This window comes from Propithecus coquereli, unplaced genomic scaffold (genome assembly GCF_000956105.1).
Source record: "Propithecus coquereli isolate 6110/MARCELLA unplaced genomic scaffold, Pcoq_1.0 Scaffold1, whole genome shotgun sequence".
Classification (NCBI taxonomy): domain Eukaryota; kingdom Metazoa; phylum Chordata; class Mammalia; order Primates; family Indriidae; genus Propithecus; species Propithecus coquereli.
The window spans coordinates 8,862,823-8,877,806 of NW_012133857.1; positions in this window are offsets into that span (position 1 = coordinate 8,862,823).

Sequence of the window (14,984 nt, forward strand, 5' to 3'; positions counted from 1 at the left end):
CAGTGGTACACATTCCACAGGGAGGTCAGGGTGGCTTTCACTGAGGGGGGACTCGTCTTAAGACTTGTAGGAGGGAAGAGAGGCCTCTGCAGGGGACAGAGTATGCCAGGGCCCTAGGGGCGGGCCTGTGCGAGGCACAGCAGGAAGGCCGTGAGGATGGGGCAGATCCTGCGTGACCACGAGCAGCGGAGGTCAGAGCCCCAGGATCCGACTTGTGTTTGAAAAGGATTTCAGGTCAGCCCTTGCACATTCTGTTCACTCTGAGTCAAAAAATCGAGGCATCAATAGTGAGCAGACCTGGTGACCCACGCACCAAGTTGTATCAATGGATGTAGGCTCAGACCCTGCATGTACCGAGACAACCTGAGCAATGAAGCATTTATTCATGTTTAATTTGTTCTGATGTATCTTTAAGTGAGTATGACCTCTGTAATCACAACAAATATTCAAATTGCTAAAGACAAGTGGTTATCTCTGGGCACTGGACTATAAGGGACTTCCACATTCTATCTTGTACACCTATAATCTTTTTAATTTTTGGTCCTTGAGCCGTGTTGTTTTCTTTGGTTTGTGCCTCTAAACCTTGATGGGTATTCCTTTAAGCAACGTATAAGAAGAAACAGTGTAGGCAAAGACAGAAGAGTATTTACTGAGCCTCAGTCATAACGCCAATTACACGTACCACACACGCGTGTGTATGTACACACACACACACACACACACATACACACACACGATGCCTCTTCCAGCCAAGTCAGACCCAACAGAACAGCTTTGATAGTTCACGGCAGGAGGATGTGGTTCCCCTCTCCCCACTTCCAGTGTGCTATCTCCACAAACTCCAGTGTTTGAAGCTGAAGGCTGGTAGAAAACTCTGAAGGCAGGCACACCTACATGGCCTGGGGGCAGGTGGCAGAGAGCTGCCCGGGAAGCCCTTTTGTGCAGGGCTAGCAGCGCAAGTCCTCGGAGCCTAAACACCTACCCACAGCTGCTGGACCTTCTTGAGCCTGCTCCTCACCTGAAAGATGGAATGATGACACTGCCTCCCTCCCCAGGGCTGCTCTGTGCCTAAATGGGATGACGCAGACCCAGTGCCTGGCACACAGTAAGTGCCAGGGGAATAGTGGGGTCACTGTCCTTGTCGTGCAGTACCAAGACCTCTGACTCTGGAAACAGGGCACTGGGCTGTGTGCCTAGGGCAGGGCACTTAACTTTCCTGAGCCTCTGCTTCCAGTGTAAGGTGGAGCTGCAATGCGATAAGGCCGCAGCAGGCTGCAGGTGTCCCTCACAGTGACTTCCTTCGCCTCAGTGGGCCCTGCCCTGATTCCATTCCTCTGAGCCCTTGCTGATGGGCTGCTGAGGCGTCCGGCCCTGGGCCCCGCTGCATGCAAGATCTGCTCTGCTAGGAAGCAAGGCTTCCCAGACCTGAGACTGCTCACAAGTTTCATCTTCTGTCGGGCCTCAGCCTTAGGTCTCGCTGCATTTGGCCTCTGGCACTCCCTGGAAATAGGGAGCAGTGGTCCAAGTCTCTGGAACTGAAGCAGAATGCCAGGCAGCTAGAGCGCATGTTAGAAATTAGGTTTTACTACTTAGGTATTTTGCTCCATTTTTCTATCGCAACCCTTTTCTGCTATGCCATTTAAAATGGCAATTTCAAACTCTTTGGTCTGCGTGGGGCTCCTTATGAGTCCTTTAGGGGACAGAGGGAATGGTAGAACAGATTCTTGGTGCCCCACCCACCCCCTTTAAAAATCCATCAAAAATCAACACCAAGGTGAAAATTTTTGATTTCAACTCTGTCCTTGAGACCCATGAACTCTTCCTAAAATTTCAGCAACGCGATGTGCAGAGTTTTCCTGGGGAGGGTGTCCACAGCCTTCCTGATAGTCTCAGTGCAGTCGGTAAGATGGGAGCACGCAGGAACTCTTGCCTTGTAGCAATGACAAACAGAAACCCTCAAATTACTATATTTTCTATTAAAAAAAAAAAAAAAAGGAGCCAGTTGCCTGGAGCCGATACCTCCCAAGAGACAGATGCTCAGGGTTAAAAGGTTTTTGGCTGTGGCTGTCACAAGGAATATATAAAAAACTATCTCGAGGCCTAAAGTAAATGGCTGGTGAGGACATCTATCCCTACCTCCACCAAAAAAAGAAGCTCACCTCAAGGTAAAAGTACAAAAATGTTCAAGTTCAAATGAAATGACTGCCCAGTATGTTGACTCTTTATGGCACTGCATTTTAGGGTCAGGGTTTCCCCAAGGTGGCTGCCACTCGAATGGCTTTTCAGTGCTCAGACGCAGGTGCTCTGAGTGGGGCACAGCCGACCTTCCTGGTCCCCACTTGTCCGTTAAGGAGGCGGGAAATCAAAAGCAGGACCAGGCGTGGGTCTGGGGACACTGCGGAGCTCCGTTCTCTGCTCATCCCCGGGGGGCAGGTTCCTAAACTTCTCTGCCTCTACTTTCTCTCCTTAGAATGGGCTGGTCGTGAGATGAGATTAAAGGAATGGAAAGCCTTTAAAATGTACTGTGCCGTGTAGTGTGTTAAGAACTCAATAACTATGAAAAAATCTAAGACTTCATATTGGTAGAAAATAACTTACTTCCAACTCCCCTGCTGTGAGGGATGAAAGGATGTTCTGGCCATGTTTATTCTGGCAAAAATGGGAAGAGTCAGGTTTTCATAGCCCAGAATACCTGGGGATTTACTTTTGAAATTCGGAAAAGAGACTTTTAAGAGAATTATTATCCGACAAACGGTAAATGCCGTAAACTTTTCACATTGCTGCAAATGGCAGGCACAGGCACTCCCCTACTGTGGCCTTCTTTTTCTTTAACTTTTAATTTTCATGGTCCACAATTGTGCATATCTACAGGATACATGGGATGTTTTTGCACAGGCATACGACGTGTAACAGCTGAATCAGGGTCACTGGGGCATCCATCCCCTCACGCGTTTATCATACCATGGCCTTTCAACATTTGGTACTGGAAGGCTTTCTCCCCCCATCTTTGGTTCTCAAACTTGAGTGCACCACAGAATCCCCTGGGGGTGGGGGCTTGTTAACACACAGCCTGCTGGGCCTCGGCCCTGAGCTTCTGATTCGGCTGGGGCGGGGCTGGAAGACGCGCACATCTAACAAGTTCCCATGGGGTGCTGGTGCCGCTGCTGGTCCAGGGACCACTCTTTGAGAACCCTCGCTCTATTTGATGTTAAATACACTCAGGAAACTTCCTTCCAAATCCAGCTTCTCCCAGAATTGCTGACTGGGGTCAGCAGATGGTAAGCAGTTGGAGAGGACAAGACTGGATGTGAAGGTGTGTGTCTGATGAGCTCCCTGTGGCACCAAGGTTTGAGGCTGTCTGCAATGGGCTTCTTGGAGAATCCTATACTTTGGAATGTGGCCAGCTGCAAATGTAGGACCCACAATAAGTTACAACATAGAGATTCTAAACTCAGGGCTTCAGATGATCACTAAATCAAGGCTTTAGAAAAGGGGGACATGCACATTCTAGTTTTTTTACGGCCAGGTGGCATCAGGTCAACCTAACTGGAGGGTCTGGGATGTTCTGAAGGAGGAAGGCTGTTCTCAGTGAGGTCGGATCATTTTGGAAAAGCAGCCGCAATGTGGACAGAGGTGTGTGGCCCAGGGTGGGGCTCTGGCTGCCCTCCCCTGGGCTGGGCCGGCGGAAACACGCAGTTCTGAGGCACATGTTTGCCTCTGCAGCCTTGGCCTCCGAAGGTCACTGTGCAAACCTCAAATGGATTCAACAGCCTAACATCAAAATTAAGTAGAGCTTCTTCTGGATCCTAAATGGTTCTCTCTCTCATTGTCTCCCTAGACGTGACCCCATTTTATATTTTATTGGATTTTTAATCAGGTTCCACTATGAAGTGCTTTAAACAAGGTTAGAATCTACAAACACACAGTGGGAGAACACTGCCTGGTCCACCTGGTTTAAGAAGCCAGAGTGGAAGCCTCTGAGAATGGAGAAGGCTTTACTCAGGCTCTGGGAGCAAGTCCTGAGGACTTCCACCTTCAGCTTTGTCCCCTTCGCTTTGCGGCATGGACTCTGGGGCTGAGTGCTTGGGTTTGAATAGCAGTCACAACTACCAATGCTGTGGATGATGTGTCTTGGTATTTACCCGATAGGGTGGTCACGTGCCCTGATTATGAGGAAGTCGAGGCACCAAGAAATGGCTAAATGCATACAGAGCACTCAGGGCAGTGCCTGCTGCTAGTATTATGATGCCACTGGAAAGAAACAAAGACTCAGGGCTTCAACAAAGAGCAAGAGTATCTGACTCTGAAGGACACTGGGTTCCGGCTATGCTCATCCATTCATTGAACACATCTCTTATTGAGCTACTACTCAATGCCACTCACTGAGCTAGGATGGGGGGTGCAGCAGTGAAGGAAGCTGAGTATTCCTACCCTGAAGGAGCTTACAGCCTGTGGGAAAGACAGATGCTCTGCGAAGATTCTGGCTAATGAATGCACAAGGGCAATATGAGACGAATGCTCTGAAGGGACAGAATTCAGCTTGCTGGGCACACAGAACCTGGGCTGGCCTTTTGTGGGGGTGGTGGTGTTAGCTGTCTGAAATCTGGGGGACAGTCAGGCATCAATAATGGGAGTTGGGAAACAGCTGGGAGCACCCCAGACTGGGCTGAGCCAAATGAAGGCTCTGGGGTGGGGCAGGAGGGATTTTGTGGAGGGGAAGTTGGGGCAGTGCGTGCCACTTGGGTTCTACTGCAGTTAGGGGGAGTCCAACTCTTTAAGCAGTTTTAATGCTGGGGGTGGGAGGGATTCACATGATTTAGAGGTGCATTTTGAAAACATCATTCTGGCTATAACCTGCAGAAGAGAGAGGGTTGGAATGGAAGCTGGAGAGGATGTGGGGAGACCAGGGGGTGACAGTGGTTCTGAAGAATCCCCCGGAAGGCCTGTGAACATACAGCTCCTGAGCCCAGCTTGCTGTCCCCACTGTAGGTTCTGTCTGTGGGCAGCAGATGCGTGGTGGTCCTTGGATCCTTCTTTTCCAACATGCTGAAGCTGCTGCCCATGGACCACAGCATGAGTGGTACTGGCTTAGACTCCGATGGTGGTGGGGGAGTTGGTAAGTGGATGGATTCTCAGGGACAGGCAGTTTATATGTTTCAGGAGACAGTGGGAAGCCCTTTCTGAACACTGGGACTCTTTGTACTTCGAAGATAATTGTCCCCAAACATAATTTAGTACAAACTTTAGAGATGCCCTTAGTGACCTGAGGATAGGGTGAGGGACAGAACTTCACAGAAATCGTAGACTCACCTCTTGGAACTCTAAGGTGACAGAGATCCAGCGGCTCTGATGAACTCAGGCTCTGAGTAACCTCGATGCTGTGCGACGTCCGCGCAGGGCTTTTGTCTGTCTCTCTGGCTTTCTATGGGACGGCAGCAAAAGCCCTGTGTAACACTGAGGTCACACAGACAGGGCTGGGTTAATCAAAGTGACCCTGGATCTCTGTCCTATAGAAAGTCAGAGAGAAGGACATCTTACTCAGTGCTTCAGAAAGGATGCAACTCAGCCACTGTCTCGGACACTCCTGGCTGGGCTCTCCAAAATAGTGGTGTCACACATCAGATTTAAGCTAGGCATAAAAACACTCCAACTACGGAGACCCCAGGTAGTTTTCCAACTCTGTCGGGTCCCTGACCGTGAGGACCTGGGGAAAGGAAGCCCATCTGTCAGCACAGGTAATGGCACGAATTATCCCTGACCAAGCATCTGGCAGATAAGGGCCCTGGGAACGGTGTCGTGCGTGGTTCCCATCCAGCATCCACATCTGCGGGACACACACCGCCGGAGAGCTGTGGAACTCTCCCCAGTACAGAAAGGGCACCTAGGACCGTCCAGCAAATAGATGCGTTCCCTGTACATGTGGCTACAAAGGGCCTTTCTTTCTCTGGGAGTGTCCCCTAAGGCCACCATCCTGTAACTAGGTCCTCCACTTTGCCCTATTCAAAGCCTCAACCTCCCTCCACAGCCACTGTGTTGCCAGAACTTATGAGGAAACGGTTAGTTTAGTGGTGCTTCACCTGAGGGCCATAACTCCATTTTTCACAGTGGGAAATCGGGTAGCGCTGTTTTCTCTGTAGGAAGCTAATGCTGTCAGGAGTGGCTTTTCCTTTAAAAGTGGAACTGTTTGTGCTAGGGGATAAACAGCGGCCTCGGGAGGCCAGTGTTCGCGGTGGAGCCGCCCCAGCAGGCCGGGAACTGAACGCTGCTCGCCTGGGCTCTGGAGCCGGCCGTCCTCTGCGGAGCGCTTGGCTGCCTCGCGGCGGCGCCCTCGCCGGAGCCGGATGCTGCCTGCGGTGCGGCGCGGCCCTGGTGTTGTGAAGTAGCCGTTCTCTGATTGGCAACGGCCTGATTCACAACACCAGCTGCCCCGCCGCACCATGCCGCGGAGGCCTGGGGGGCCGAGGGCGTGGGGGCCCCTCCGCAGGGCGACTGGTGCTGCTGCTGGGGGCGGGGGTGGAGAGAGCAGAGAGAGCAGCGGCGGTTAGACAGGAACGCAAGCAGATTCCATCACTTCATCACTCTTCTGGCCTCATCTACTAGACTTCTTTTTTTTTTTCTTTACTATTTTACCCAGAGCCATGCTCAAGACGTCTTGAGCAAGTGGACTCCTAGACTTCTCTTCTTTTGTTGTGTCTTTTGCCAGCTTCCCCATCCCATGGGCTCATGAGTGCGTATCAGTGGCTCCAAGGAGCCCTGGATCCTGGGCACAAACTCACCTGTGTGCTGGTACTTCTCCGGGAAGAGGATCTGTGTTAACAAATCCTCAAAGGAAACAGCCCTCCACAGTTGAGTATCTCTGCTCGGGGAGGTGCAGTGGGAACCAAATACTTTTAACCCATCCCTACAGTTTTCTTCCCCGATGATACTCGTCTGGGGAGGAATGAAGGGATTTCCATTATTCTTTTGCCAAACATAGAAACCAGAGACGGTTCTCCCCTCGCACTCTGAGTAGTAATTTTGCCAAGCCCCCTCCCCGCCATTTGTATGCCCGTCCAGGGTCCCCAGACCTTGAAGGCCACACTTGGAGGAGCTGCCATGATTGCTGAGGATGATCGGGTCAAAATGGAATCCTTCATGGATGGGGTGCAATCTCCATGACTCAGTCCACTACAGAGTTGGGAACACATCCCAAACACAAGACTGGGGTGATCACTGCGGATTTGGGGCAGTGACCCATGCAAAGAAATCAAATAGCCAACATGAAGCACTTAACCATCATGGCACCTTGCCTTTCTGCCAGCAGGTGACTCACTGGGCTCTTCCTCTCCCCAGTTTCAGCCGGTCTAGGATATCGTGTGTCTCTCCTAGGGAAACTCGGCAGTAAAATGACTTTGGAACTCTCCTTTTGGTATCTGCTTGGATTTTATCACCATTATGAAATTATGTAGCGTAAATTGATGTGAAAATAGCATTAGAAGTTTAATCCCTATTTCCAGGTGTCAATAAACACTTTAAATGAACAGTTCTTTGGCCCCAAATGGCTCCTGCCTGCTGCATGGTTCTTAGTTACCCAATCAAGAAAAATCACATTTCCCACTTTCTGCCATCTATCTTGGAACTGTTTTATTTTAAGGACACAAACTTGGCAAGTTGCTAGTACTGGATGTGGCACAGAAGTTCTGCCAAAGTTCTTGCCAGAGTTGGGGGAGGCAGAAACTTTGACTAATTCATCAATCATAGCCTAATACCACGCCATGTAAACCACCATGGCCTTGGAGTTCAGAAATGTCTGGGTTTTACTGTCTACAATCAAAGAATCCCTGATGGGACATTAGGCTATAATCTCTACACTGGGTCCTCTATGGTCCACAGAATTGCCATGCTGGGGATTTCTACCAAATGTGGGTTGCTCCTGCCAGACAGCCAGGAAAGGCATGCAACCAGGTGTGCCGCTATTGTGCACTAGGGCAGAAGGAATGCTGACGTCTGGGGCCAGGTGCTGTTCTAGGCACTTCACACACCTGAACTCCTTGAATCCTCATCACACCCTGTGAGAGTCATGATCTATCACTGTGCCCACTGGTCTAGAAATGGGAAGTTCAAGGGGATGAAGGAACTTGTGGTCAAGGAGCAGGGGGAGGAGCTGGGGTAGAGAGGACACCCAGCTCCAGCTCGGCTGTCAACTTCCCTGGTGGACACGGCTGACTCATGGTGCCTCTCCCATGTCAGATTGCTCTTCTGATGAAGATGGCCCAGAGCAGATGGCCTCTAAGTCCCACAGCCCCAGCTCTGCAGGCTCAGAGCCTACTTTCTGGACACACAGTGTAGATGAGCAGATGGCCGTGTGGCACCATGGTTACGCACCAGGGCTTGGCACGCATTCTGACTCTGTCCCTTCCTACCTCTGCTCCTAGGGCAAGTTACTGAAACCTTCTGGGCTCCAGTTTCAGTACCTGCAAAACAGTGTAATAATAAGATCAGAAAACCTGGCATACAGCAAATGCTAGATAAGTGTTGGCCGAGGTACTGTGGCTGGCTTTCTGAGCATTGGCTAGAGACCTGGAATTTTTGCTTTCCCATGGGGAAGAACTTTCTTGAGGACCAATAACTACTCACTCTGGGAATTAGCAAGTTCCAGAAAGTGGGATTAGCTCTTTGTAAAATAAAGCAAGGAGACCCAATTGCAGAGTGGAGAAGAGCCTTTGGCAAAGTTAATGCACTCTTTTGGCCAAAACTGTGTACAGGGGACAGTCATGTTGGTAGTGGGTGAAACCTGCACGAACCCTGAGAAAGTAAAATACCATGGACCCACGTACTGACACTTATCCCCTCCCTGCATCCATGGGTAAAAGGTGACTCAGGAGCAGGTGAGAAGCTGCGGCCATGAACAGAGCTATCTGCGGCCAACTCTACTTCTTGGTTCTGTCTAGACCCCCACCAGTGCCCAGGGGATCAAGAAGAGACCAAGAAATGATCAACAAATAACCATCACGTTTTAACTTCAAACGCTTGCAAGGAGCTGGTGTCCTGCAAGGGCTGGGCCCCACCTCCTCCTACTCCTCTAATCCCTCAAAGTCCTTCTTGCCCTCTGTGCTTTTTTAACTTATCGAAATGGGCCATGCTCCCTCCTACCCCAGGGCCTTCACACAAGTGCCATCCTCCACCTGGAATGCCTCCTCCCTGTTTTGCAGAGTTAAATAGCAACTCCTTCAGGCTTCAGCTGCAGAGTCACTTCCTGGACCCCCAAGCCCAGATCAGATCTGACTCTTCTGGAACTTGCTCTGTAGGCAGCTGGTACTCTTTCTTCAATGCGCTTATCATGGAGTGGGAGTGAAGTCTCCTCCACTCGAGTCCAACTTCACCACTGCAGCCTCAGTGTTGGCCACACGGGATACTGGTTCATGGAGACTGGTTGGCTAAATGAATGATTTCAACCAAGACTCTGTAGCCCAGTTACTTTTTTTCTTTTGGGGATGGGGTCTTGCTATGTTTCCCGGACTGTGGCCTTGAACTCCGCTCAAGAGATTCTCCTGCCTCAGCCTCCCAAGTAGCTGGGACCACAGGCGTGAGCCACCATGCCTAGCTCCCTAGTTACTTTTTGCTAAGTGCTCAGATGACACTCTCAGGAAAATCAAAATGGCACTGACTATTTTAGGGACATACACAGTGCTGTTTTGCAACAGATAACTTTACTTCAACAGATTGACTGTCAGACCTCCCTGCCTTTACGCTAACCCCATTGCGATCCACAGGAACCAGTGGGACTCTTCCAGAGGGTCAATATGAGCTCGTTCAACCTCTCCAAGGCTTCCCACTGCTGTCAAGATAGAGTCCCAGACGCTACGGCCCCTCACTGCCCCTCCCCCACAGTGCAGCAGAGCCCCCAGGACAGCACGTATGCATGCTGCCATGACCTAAACCTGACTGGGACGCCTGTACCCCCGTCTACCCCACAAATCCCTCTTTCTGCTCTACGCAGCCATGAAGAAGGCCTTGCCTGCCCTCTGCTCAGCCTAAGCTCCTGGCCTGGCCTCTAAGACTCTTGTACCTTTTTTGTCCTCAAATTATTGTTTACCTCTTCAGTCTGTCTTAGTAGATGGTGACCATGAGGACAGAGGCCATGGTGGAGTCACTGGCAGGTCAGCACCCACACAGCAGCTGGAACTCGGGGGCCTTCAGCTTGGATATGCTCTCATTCCACGAGGAGGGCCTGCAAAGTTGGGGGTGTGTGGGCACAACGATAGTAAAAATTTGTTCTTAGTATCCCCTATGAATCAGCAGAAAGTCCCAGCATTTTCCATCTGAAGTGCATTTCTTCATCTCCATGGCCACCCCACATGCCCAGCCCAGACCTGCCTCCCACCCCTGGCCTGTCTGGACCGTGTGGTAAGGGTCTAACTTGTCCCTCTGCAATGCATTCTTCCCAGAGCAGCCTGGGTGACCCTTTTAAAACATGAATAGAGGATGTTACTCTCCTGCTTCAAACTCTCATTTCCTTCTCATCACACACAGAATAAAATCCAAATTCTTTGCAAAAGCCCACAAGGCCCTAGTGGTCCAGCCCCTCCTGCCCATCCACCGTCACCCCCTCTTCCTGGGCTGTGGCTGCATTGCCCCTGCCTGTCCACTGTCACCTCCCTCCTCATGGGCTGTGGCTGCACTTTCTTTCAGATCTTGAAACACAGAGCTAGACCATATGGTGTCTTCTGCAGTGCAAAATATCAGGCATTTCCTTTGAACATAGCCTTTTGTGGGTTCGAGAAGATGCCCCTGCCCCTGGGGAGACACAGGCCCTTGACAGGGCATGTGACCTCCTGAGTGATGCCCGGGCTGGACCTCAGCCCCCACGTGCCCCTGGACAGGGGCCCTGTGTCCTGCAACCACACGGAGTGGCCCTGGTGGAGCACACTCTACACCCTCTCACGTCAGGGCCTGTGAGCTGCCGTTGCCTTCTTAAGGACCTCAGTGACCCCAGGGGTATTTAAAGAGTGAAGATAGCTACTATGCCAAAATTCTGCACCAATTTTAATCAAAATTTTTATCTTTTATTTTCCACTTTGGCCTGCTTATGTTAGCCCTTCTTCACTACCGGCTTGCTAGGGCCAAGCCAGCTAATTCTGTGTTTTGTTTTTTTCCTTTTTAACATCACATAACGATCGCTTGGCGCAGGCAATACCAAGGACATGACATTTATCTGAGCTTTATAACATCAGAGGTCTCAATGAGATGTTTTTTCACCTGTTAGTTCTGGAAAAAGATGACTGCAACGGAGATGGAGGATGTGTTTCTTCATCAGCCACCTCCCCGGTTCACCACGGATCAACAGAGATCCCCTTCAGTGTTTGACATCCACCACCGAACCTGGCTGGCTTAGGGTCTGGGCTGGGGGATTCAGGGCTGTACCCAAATCTAAGATCCCAGACCCTGATTGAGTCAGTTTTGGGGTAACATCCAGGGATCTACCCCGCTACCCAAGGGGATTATGATAAACCAGGTTTGGGAACTGCTGCTCTAAATCTAGGGCTCTGTTAAAAACCAGTGTTCCTAATGAGTCTCAGCACAGTGGGAGTCTGATATGACTTTAGCATCTTCTGAAGAAAATTAAATCTGGCCCACGTGGCAGGCCTGTTTCTGCACAACACTGCCGTTCCGGTACACAGGGTGCAACTCCCAGCTTGGGGGCTTCCTCGGGTCAGGAATGGAAGCAGGAGTGTGTTCAGGGCGCGTGCGGCCAGCTGAGTGCCAGGGAGTTAACCTCCCTGGGCAGCGTCAACCAGTGACCGCGCAGGTGAATACACACCCGGCTCTCTTGGCCCTTGGGTGGGACCCCGAGATGTGTTCTACACCAGCTCCCAGAGGTCCGCCCCTGCAGCAGTAAGCCGACAGATAACACAGTCTTTATTGCCTCCCTTCTGCAGTCTCTTACAATGCTTCCTGGACCACCTGGCAACACTCGGCAGTGCGGTTAGTGTCTGTGTTAAGTGCACTCAAGAGCGCTTGTGGTTTTGAATGGGAGTATCTTCCGCTGTTCCCGGGGTGGGGCCGGGGTGAGGCGGGACAGGCACACACTCTCAGGTGCTGGTGCTGATCCTGCTCTTGCACTTGCACGAGCCAGACCCCGGGTGCATCCTGGGCGTCTTGCTTGCTCACCCCCAGGCCCACCCTGACTTTCAGGGACTCAGAATACACAAATCAGGCAAAACAACCCATTCCAAGTAGGTATTTCCAGAGTGTGCTGCACCTATGTTTCTTCATTGCTTTTTCATAGACAATAACCCTCTAAACGGAGGACCTTTTGGCCCCTAAATTCTGAAGTATTAAGATCATTCTGCATGGTCAGTAAAGCACACGTGCTATTGTAGGCATTTAAGACAGCATGTTGACTTTTAAGATGATGGCAAAAATAAACCAAAAGTCAACCAACCTATAAAGCCTGTTTGCTTTAGCCCATCTTGGCAGAAGCCTTTGAGGTAGGCTTTAAAATAAAGACTCCTGGTTCAAAGAGGCGGCCCAGCCTGCTGAGCTCAGCCCAGAGTTTATTAGCACAGTTAATATCGCATGCAAATAGATTTCCCTGCTTCTGTCATGCCAGTCCATTAATTCAGCCCGTTGTCTGCTACATCTTTATCCTTGGCAGGTTAATCCTGCCAAATGCCTTTGCTGTAGCACATGTCACGCTGTGCCTATGTCCAACAATGCAATTTTGCTAATCCGGTTGTATCAGCTTTGTGGCCCTGTCTGGTCAATCCAATGGTGGAAAAAGGACATATAAGGTTTTTGCCAAGATCTTTCTTCTACTCTGGCACTTACTCCCTCCTTTGTTTTTTCTTTTTTTTTTAAATATAATTTCAAGTAAATGGTTTGAAAGTCAATCACAGTGTATGGATACCTGCCAATGCCAGTATCTTCCAGACGAATGTCACAGTGCCCAGCGGGCCTCCAAACTCTTTCTGGCAGCCATACCCAGCTGTCAGCTGAACAGGAAGGGTTAAAACAGGAAGATCAGCTAAAGATCACTTTTCCAAGGCTTTCCGCACATTAAGGGCTTGAGGATGGCTGAATGGCAGGCATAGGTATCCTCTTTGGTGCTATACTCTTTAAGATTTGGTGGGATCATTAACACAAATTATTAGAAGAGGCACATCCTTTCCTGCAGGCACCTTTTTTAGGTATCCACCTGACACAGGGAGCAGAAAGCGTCTTCAGGTCCCACAATGTTTTGCTCTTCTAGTCTGTGTCCCAGTGGGGTTAAGAGCACGGGTGGGCCTCATAGCCAGATTTACCTCGGTTCAAATCCCAGTTGGACTACTTTCTGTTGCTATGACCCAAGCATGTTGCTTTACCTCTCTGGCCTCATTCTGCTCATCTGTAAAATGGGCATAACCATAGCACCTGCCACATAGGATTGCTGCAAGGCTTCAGTGTTAATACATGTCAAACACTCAGAACAGTGCTGGCACACATAGAGCAGGCACTGGATAAATGTAAGCTGATATTAGCATAGATTGGGAACTTTGTCAAAACTCACTGCTATTTGCAGCTTCCTGTAGTCCATATGCAGAGTGCACAGGGTAACATTCCACATGGGCATGTATTTTAGGGTCTGCAGATGTGAGCTGTACTCTCCTGTCTGCTAATTGCAGAAATCGGAATACAAGGAGCCCTGTCCAGTCCCACTACCTACCACTTGCCTCTCTCTACCTTACCCTGGCACCTCTGGTGGGTGTGAGGAGGCATTCCGGGGAGGATGAGAATGAGGTCTTTGATTAGATCCCCAGGGCCTGAGTGCTGAGCTGCTACATGACGTTGGGCAATTACTTAATCTTTGAGACTCTTACAATACCCACATTAGAAATGGGAGACTTGGTTCTACATTGCAGGGTTATTGTGAGGACCAAATCAAAAAGTTATATGTGAGGTGCTTGGCATGCTGCTGGGAACACAGCAAATGGCCCATAAATATTGGCTGTTGTGGCTATGGAGTCCCCTGCAAGGCACCAGGGCTTCCCTCTCCACTCCTCCATCCATCTGCCTCCTGGTCTCCCCACAGCCTTCATGGAGCTGTGGTGACAGCTGTGTGGGATCGTGGAGGGAAAGCCGCCAGCACAGGGCTCAGGAGATGAAGAGGCGCTCACTGCTGTCCACCCTGACTCATTCTTACCCCATATGTCCTCTTTTGCGATACTCCAGTCTGAACCCTGCTAAGACTTATGAGTAGTTTTTAGATGATGGGGTGCGTGCGTAGATTTGAAACATTCCCAGGTTTGGACAGAGCTGAAAATGCATCCTAATGGGAGCACTAAGACATCTTTATTTATTTATTTTTTATAGAGACAGGGTTTTGCTCAGGCTGGTCTTGAACTCCTGACCTCAAGTGATCCTCCTGCCTCAGCTTCCCAGAGTGCTAGGATTACAGGGTGAGCCACTGTGCCTGGCCTAAGATATCTTTCTGATAACCATGAGGGCAGAACATTAGGCCTATTTGGTATCAGACATGTCAGGACAGGATTTTTGCTCGCGATGTGAAGAGAGTATTTTGCTACAAGGAAGAGCTGTCTGCTTCCCTTGGCAACCCAGCCACCGAGCACTGCCTTCTCTCTCCTACTTTTCCTAGGTCCTGCTGGATCTTCTAATAAATGAAGTCCTATCATTAGTTGAGCACTTATTATGTTTGTGTTATCAGGTTTGACACTTCACATGTGTTATCTCGTTTAATTCTAATGGGGGTGAAACACTGCCGTTTTACCGATTTCCCACTTAAGGAAATGGAGGCCTGGAATAACAATTAGCTTATCCAAAGTCACACCCAGAAAGTAGCCACAGAGCTGTGGTTGCAGCCCAGAGCCCAGGGGCTCTCCAGGCCACTAGGCTACACAATCCATCTTTGGTGTGATGCCATTTCTTCTGCTGGGCATCTGAGTCAAGGGTGGACTTCCTGAATTACCAAGTCCCTTTAGTATTTGTTTGTCCCATATGCAATATTC